Source organism: Mobula birostris, chromosome X (genome assembly GCF_030028105.1).
Source record: "Mobula birostris isolate sMobBir1 chromosome X, sMobBir1.hap1, whole genome shotgun sequence".
Taxonomy (NCBI): Eukaryota; Metazoa; Chordata; class Chondrichthyes; order Myliobatiformes; family Myliobatidae; genus Mobula; species Mobula birostris.
This window is the reverse complement of record NC_092402.1, coordinates 53,547,259-53,555,220: the sequence shown is the minus strand read 5'-3', so window position 1 is coordinate 53,555,220 and position 7,962 is coordinate 53,547,259.

Below are 7,962 nucleotides of genomic sequence, written 5' to 3'. Positions count from 1 at the left end.
TGGCACTCCTGCAAAGCCAATGTCGAATTCAATTTACTACTCCATCCTGAATGAACCTTTAGTTTCAGATTTGTAGATCATTGGGATTTCTTTTGGGAAAAGTATGGCCTGTTTAAAAAAAGGGACAGGTTACACCTGAACTCAAGGGGGACCAATGTTCTTGTAGGCAAGTTACTCGGGCTGTTGAGTGGATTTTAATTAGTTTGGCAGGAGGATAGGAACCAGAGTCGTAGGTCAGAGGATGGGCTATAAGACATAGGAGCAGAATTTAGCCATTTTTTCCCCATTGAGTATGCTCCACTATTCCATCATGGTTGATTTATTATCCCTGTCAACCCCCATTCTCCTGCCTTCTTTCTGTAACTTTTGAACCTCTTATTCTTTCAACCTCCACTTTAAATATACCCAGTGACAGCTTTCACAGCTATTTGTGGCAATGAATTCCATAGATTCACCACCCTCCGACAAAAGAAATTCCTCATCTCTGTTCTGAGGCTGTGCCCTTTGGTCCTAGACTTCCCCTCTATAATAAACATCCTTTCCACATCCACTCTATCAATGCCTTCCAATATACATTTGATGTACAGGTAGATGCAGTGTGTAGAGAGACTGTAAGGAAGGCTAGACAGTGGATAGTTATGTCATTGGCAAAGATCATATTTGAGTTGTGCCTAGCCACACAATCATGGGTATAGAGAGAGTAGAGCAGTGGGCTATGCACATATCCTTGAGGTGTGCCAGTGTTGATTGTCAGCAAGGAGGAGATATTTTTTCTGATCTGCACACACTGTGATTTCCCAATGAGGAAGTCAAGGATCCAGTTGCAGAGGGAGGTACAGAGGCCCACGTTTTGGTGTTCTAGACTGGGAAGGGGGTAAAAGAGATGGGGGAGAGGCATTGCTAATCAGGGACAGTAGCACAGCTACAGAAAGAGAGGACATCCTGGAGGTATCGTCTACTGAGTCAGTGTGGGTGGAAGTCAGGTGCAGGAAGGAATCACTCACTCTATTGGGAGTATTCTATAGATCCCCCAATAGTAATGGAGACACTGAGGAACAGATCAGGAGGCAGATTTTGTTGAGGTGCAAAGATAACAGGGTTATTGTCATGAGTGACTTCAACTTCCCTAATATTTATTGGGTACCTCCTTAGTGCAAAAGGCTTAGAGGGGGCAGAATTTGTTAGGCGTGTCCAGGGAGGATTCCTGACTCAATATGTATAAAGGTCAACTATAGGAGAGGCCATTCTGGATTTCGTACTAGGCAATGAACCTGTTCAGGTATCAGATCTGTCAGTGGATAACCACAAGTTCCTGACTTTCACCATAGCCTTGGAGAGGGAGATACTGTAGTATCTGATACTGTAGATAGCAGATAGTATGTAGTAGCAGATAGTACACAATAGAAAGGAAGGACATTAGCTGGGAGGATGTGGAATCGATATGGGTAGAGCTGCATAACACTGAGGGTCAGAAAACGCTGGTGGGAGTTGTGTACAGGCCACCTAACAGTAGTAGTGAGGTTGGGGATGGCATTAAACAGGAAATTAGAAATGCGTGCAATAAAGGAACAGCAGTTATAATGGGTGACTTCAATCTACATATAGATTGGGTGAACCAAATTGATAAGGGTGCTGAGGAAGAGGATTTCTTGGAATGTATGCGGGATAGTTTTCTGAACCAACATGTCGAGGAACCAACTAGAGAGCAGGCTATTCTGGACTGGGTATTGAGAAATGAGGAAGGGTTAGTTAGCAATCTTGTTGTGCGAGGCCCTTTGGGCAAGAGTGACCAAAATATGGTGGAATTCTTCATTAAGATGGAGAATATAGTTAATTCAGTAACAAAGGTTCTGAACTTAAAGCAGGGTAACTTTGAAGGTATGAGACATGAATTAGCTAAGATAGACTGGCAAATGATACTTAAAAGGTTGACGGTGGATATGCAATGCCAAGCATCTAAAGATCACATGGATGAACTGCAACAATTGTTCATCCCAGTTTGGCAAAAGAATAAACCAGGGAAGGTAGTGCACCCGTGGCTGACAAGGGAAATTAGGGATAGTATCAATTCCAAAGAAGAAACATACAAATTAGCCAGAAAAAGCGGCACACCTGAGGACTGGGAGAAATTCAGAGTCCAGCAGAGGAGGACAAAGGGCTTAATTAGGAAAAGGAAAAAAGATTATGAGAGAAAGCTGGCAGGGAACATAAAAACTGACTGTAAAAGCTTTTATAGATAATGTGAAAAGAAAAAGATTGGTTAAGACAAATGTAGGTCCCTTACAGTCAGAAACAGGTGAATTGATCATGGGGAACAAGGACATGGCAGACCAATTGAATAACTACTTTGGTTCTGTCTTCATTAAGGAGGACATAAATAATCTTCCGGAAATAGTAGGGGCCGAGGGTCTAGTGAGATGGAGGAACTGAGAGAAATACATGTTATTAGGGAAGTGGTGTTAGGTAAATTGAAGGGATTGAAGGCAGATAAATCCCCCGGGCCAGATGGTCTGCATCTCAGAGTGCTTAAGGAAGTAGCCCAAGAAATAGTGGATGCATTAGTGATAATTTTTCAAAACTCTTTAGATTCTGGACTAGTTCCTGAGGATTTGAGGGTGGCTAATGTAACCCCGCTTTTTAAAAAAGGAGGGAGAGAGAAACCGGGGAATTATAGACCAGCTAGCCTAACATCAGTGGTGGGGAAAATGCTCGAGTCAGTTATCAAAGATGTGATAACAGCACATTTGGAAAGCGGTGAAATCATCGGACAAAGTCAGCATGGATTTGTGAAAGGAAAATCATGTCTGACGAATCTCATAGAATTTTTTGAGGATGTAACTAGTAGTGTGGATAGGGGAGAACCAGTGGATGTGGTATATTTGGATTTTCAAAAGGCTTTTGACAAGGTCCCACACAGGAGATTAGTGTGCAAACTTAAAGCACACGGTATTGGGGGTATGGTATTGATGTGGATAGAGAATTGGTTGGCAGACAGGAGGCAAAGAGCGGGAATAAACGGGACCTTTTCAGAATGGCAGGCAGTGACTAGTGGGGTACCGCAAGGCTCAGTGCTGGGACCCCAGTTGTTTACAATATATATTAATGACTTAGACGAGGGAATTAAATGCAGCATCTCCAAGTTTGCGGATGACACGAAGCTGGGCGGCAGTGTTAGCTGTGAGGAGGATGCTAAGAGGATGCAGGGTGACTTGGATAGGTTAGGTGAGTGGGCAAATTCATGGCAGATGCAATTTAATGTGGAGAAATGTGAGGTTATCCACTTTGGTGGCAAGAACAGGAAAACAGATTATTATCTGAATGGTGGCCGATTAGGAAAAGGGGAGGTGCAACGAGACCTGGGTGTCATTGTACACCAGTCATTGAAAGTGGGCATGCAGGTACAGCAAGTGGTGAAAAAGGTGAATGGTATGCTGGCATTTATAGCAAGAGGATTTGAGTACAGGAGCAGGGAGGTACTACTGCAGTTGTACAAGGCCTTGGTGAGACCACACCTGGAGTACTGTGTGCAGTTTTGGTCCCCTAATCTGAGGAAAGACATTCTTGCCATAGAGGGAGTACAAAGAAGGTTCACCAGATTGATTCCTGGGATGGCAGGACTTTCATATGATGAAAGACTGGATCGGCTAGGCTTATACTCTCTGGAATTTAGAAGATCGAGGGGGGATCTTATTGAAACGTATAAAATCCTAAAGGGATTGGACAGGCTAGATGCAGGAAGATTGTTCCCGATGTTGGGGAAGTCCAGAACGAGGGGTCACAGTTTGAGGATAAAGGGGAAGCCTTTTAGGACCGAGATTTGGAAAAACTTCTTCACACAGAGAGTGGTGAATCTGTGGAATTCTCTGCCACAGGAAACAGTTGAGGCCAGTTCATTGGCTATATTTAAGAGGGAGTTAGATATGGCCCTTGTGGCTAAAGGAATCAGGGGGTATGGAGAGAAGGCAGGTACAGGGTTCTGAGTTGGATGATCAGCCATGATCGTACTGAATGGCAGTGCAGGCTCAAAGGGCCGAATGGCCTATTCCTGCACCTATTTTCTATGTTTCTATGAAAGTATTTAATTGGGGTGGGGGGAATTATGCTATTGAGCAGGAACTTGGGAGCATAAATTGGGAACAGATGTATTCAGAGAAATGTACAGTGGAAATGGAGCAGCACAATCAGGATAGACAATGGTGAGTAAGTGACTATTGTGTACTTGGATTTTCAGATGACCTTTGACAAGGTGCCACACATGGGACTGCTGAACAAGAAAAGAGCCCATGGTACTACAGGAAAGACACTATCATGGATAGAAGATTAACTGACTGGCAGGAGTCAAAGAGTGGGAATAAAGGGGGCATTTTCTGATTGGCTGCTGGTGATTAGTAGTATTCTGCAAGGGTCAGCGTTGGGACAGCTTTTCATGTTATATGTCAATGATTTGGATGACGGAATTGATGACTTTGTGGTCAAGTTTGCAGAAGATATGAAGACAAGTGGAAGGGTAGGTAGTGTTGAGGAAGCAGTGAGTCTGCAGAAGGACTTGGACAGATTGTGAGGATGAGCAAAAAAATAGCAGATAGAATATAGTGTCGGGAAATATATGGTCACGCACATTGGTGGAAGGAATAAAGGCATAAGACTATTTTCTAAACTGGGAGAAAATTTCAAGATCAGAGGTGCAAATAGACTTGGGAGTCATGTGCAGGATTCCCTCAAGGTTAACTTGCAAGTTGAGTCAATGGTGAGGAAGGCAAATGCAAAGTTAGCATTCATTTCGAGAGGACTAAATACAAAAGCAAGGATGTAATGCTGAGGCTTTATAAGGCATTTGTCAGACCACATTTTGAGCATCGTGAGCAGTTTTGAACCCCATATCTAAGAAAAGATGTGCTGGCATTGGAGAAGGTCCAGAGAAGATTCATGAGAATGATTCCACGCATGAAAGGGTTAATGTATGAGGAGCATTTGATGGCTTGCTGGAGTTTAAAAGAATGAGGATGGATCTCATTGAAGCCTATCGAATAGGTTTAGATAGAGTGCATATGGAGAGGATGTTTCCTATAGTAGGGGAGTCTAGGACCAGAGGGCACAGACTCAGAATAGAGGGACATCCATTTAGAACAAATATGAGAAGGAACCTCTTCATCTAGAGGGTGGAGAGTCTATGGAATTCATTGCCATAGATGGCTGTAGAGACTAAAGCATTGAGTATATTTAAAATGTAGGTTGATAAGTTCTTGATTAGTCAGGCCATCAAAGATTATGAGAGAAGGCAGGAGAATGGGATGAAAGGGGTGGTAAGTCAGCCATGATGAAATGGTGGAGCAGACTCGATGGGCTGCTTGACCTAATTCTGCTCCTATGTCTTATGGTCTAATGGACTTTGGGGTCCACATCTGTAAATACCACAAAGTTGTTGTGCAAGGGTTGTTAAGAAGTCATATGATGTATTCATTAGTCAGGGAATTGAGTTTAAGGGTTCAGAGGTAATGTTGCAGCTCTATAACACTCTGGTTAGACCACACTTGAAATATTGCGTTCAGTTCTGGTCACCTCATTATTGGAATGATGCGGATCTTTGAGAGGCTGCAGAGGAGATTTAACAGGATGCTGCCTGGATTGAAGAGCATGTTTTATGATGACAGGTTGTGTGATCTAGGGTTTTTCTCTTTGAAGCAAAGAAGGATAAGAGGCAGCAATCAGGTGGACAACTGGTGGCTTTTTACCAGGACAAAAATACCTAATATGAGGGGGGCTTAATTTTGAGGTGATCAGAGGAAAGTATAGGGGGATATGAGCAGTAGATTTTTTACACAGAGAGTGGTAGGTGCCTGGAACACTCTGCCAGGGGTGATGGGAGAGGCAGATACATTGGGAACATTTAAGAGATTCTTGGACACATGGATGAAAGAAAATGGAGGGCTATGTGGCAGGGAAGGGTTAGATTGATCTTGGAGAAAGTTAAAAGGTCAGCACAACAACATGGCTGAAGGGCCTATATTATTTTGTACAGTTCCAAGTTCTATGTAATGGAGCAAGCAGAACTACATATAACACTTAAAATACCTGTCCAAAATTTTATACAGCTGCAGTGTGACATCCCAACTCTCAATGGTTCAGCTAGCAAATGATACTTAAAGGGTTGACGGTGGATATGCAATGGCAAGCATTTAAAGATCGCATGGATGAACTACAACAATTGTTCATCCCAGTTTGGCAAAAGAATAAATTAGGGAAGGTAGTGCACCTGTGGATGACAAGGGAAATTAGGGATAGTATCAATTCCAAAGAAGAAGCATACAAATTAGCCAGGAAAAGCGGCTCACCTGAGGACTGGGAGAAATTCAGAGTCCAGCAGAGGAGGACAAAGGGCTTAATTAGGAAAGGGAAAAAAGATTATGAGAGAAGACTGGCAGGGAACATAAAAACTGACTGCAAAAGCTTTTATAGATATGTGAAAAGAAAAAGATTGGTGAAGACAAATGTAGGTCCCCTACAGACAGAAACAGGTGAATTGATCATGGGGAACAAGGACATGGCAGACCAATTGAATAACTACTTTGGTTCTGTCTTCACTAAGGAGGACATAAATAATCTTCCAGAAATAGTAGGGGCCGAGGGTCTAGTGAGATGGAGGAACTGAGGGAAATACATGTTAGTAGGGAAGTGGTGTTAGGTAAATTGAAGGGATTAAAGGTAGATAAATCCCCCGGGCCAGATGGTCTGCACCTCAGAGTGCTTAAGGAAGTAGCCCAAGAAATAGTGGATGCATTAGTGATAATTTTTCAAAACTCTTTAGATTCTGGACTAGTTCCTGAGGATTGGAGGGTGGCTAATGTAACCCCGCTTTTTAAAAAAGGAGGGAGAGAGAAACCAGGGAATTATAGACCGGTTAGCCTAACGTCGGTGGTGGGTGAAATGCTAGAGTCAGTTATCAAAGATGTGATAACAGCACATTTGGAAAGCGGTGAAATCATCGGACAAAGTCAGCATGGACTTGTGACAGGAAAATCATGTCTGACGAATCTCATAGAATTTTTTGAGGATGTAACTAGTAGAGTGGATAGGGGAGAACCAGTGGATGTGGTATATTTGGATTTTCAAAAGGCTTTTGACAAGGTCCCACACAGGAGATTAGTGTGCAAACTTAAAGCACACGGTATTGGGGGTATGGTATTGATGTGGATAGAGAATTGGTTGGCAGACAGGAAGCAAAGAGTGGGAATAAACGGAACCTTTTCAGAATGGCAGGCAGTGACTAGTGGGGTACCGCAAGGCTCAGTGCTGGGACCCCAGTTGTTTATAATATACATTAATGACTTAGATGAGGGAATTAAATGCAGCATCTCCAAGTTTGTGGATGACACGAAGCTGGGCGGCAGTGTTAGCCATGAGGAGGATGCTAAGAGGATGCAGGGTGACTTGGATAGGTTAGGTGAGTGGGCAAATTCATGGCAGATGCAATTTAATGTGGAGAAATGTGAGGTTATCCACTTTGGTGGCAAAAATAAGAAAACATATTATTATCTGAATGGTGGCCGATTAGGAAAAGGGGAGGTGCAACGAGACCTGGGTGTCATTGTACACCAGTCATTGAAAGTGGGCATGCAGGTACAGCAGGTGGTGAAAAAGGTGAATGGTATGCTGGCATTTATAGCAAGAGGATTCGAGTACAGGAGCAGGGAGGTACTACTGCAGTTGTACAAGGCCTTGGTGAGACCACACCTGGAGTACTGTGTGCAGTTTTGGTCCCCTAATCTGAGGAAAGACATTCTTGCCATAGAGGGAGTACAAAGAAGGTTCACCAGATTGATTCCTGGGATGGCAGGACTTTCATATGATGAAAGACTGGATAGGCTAGGCTTATACTCTCTGGAATTTAGAAGATTGAGGGGGGATCTTATTGAAACGTATAAAATCCTAAAGGGATTGGACAGGCTAGATGCAGGGAGACTG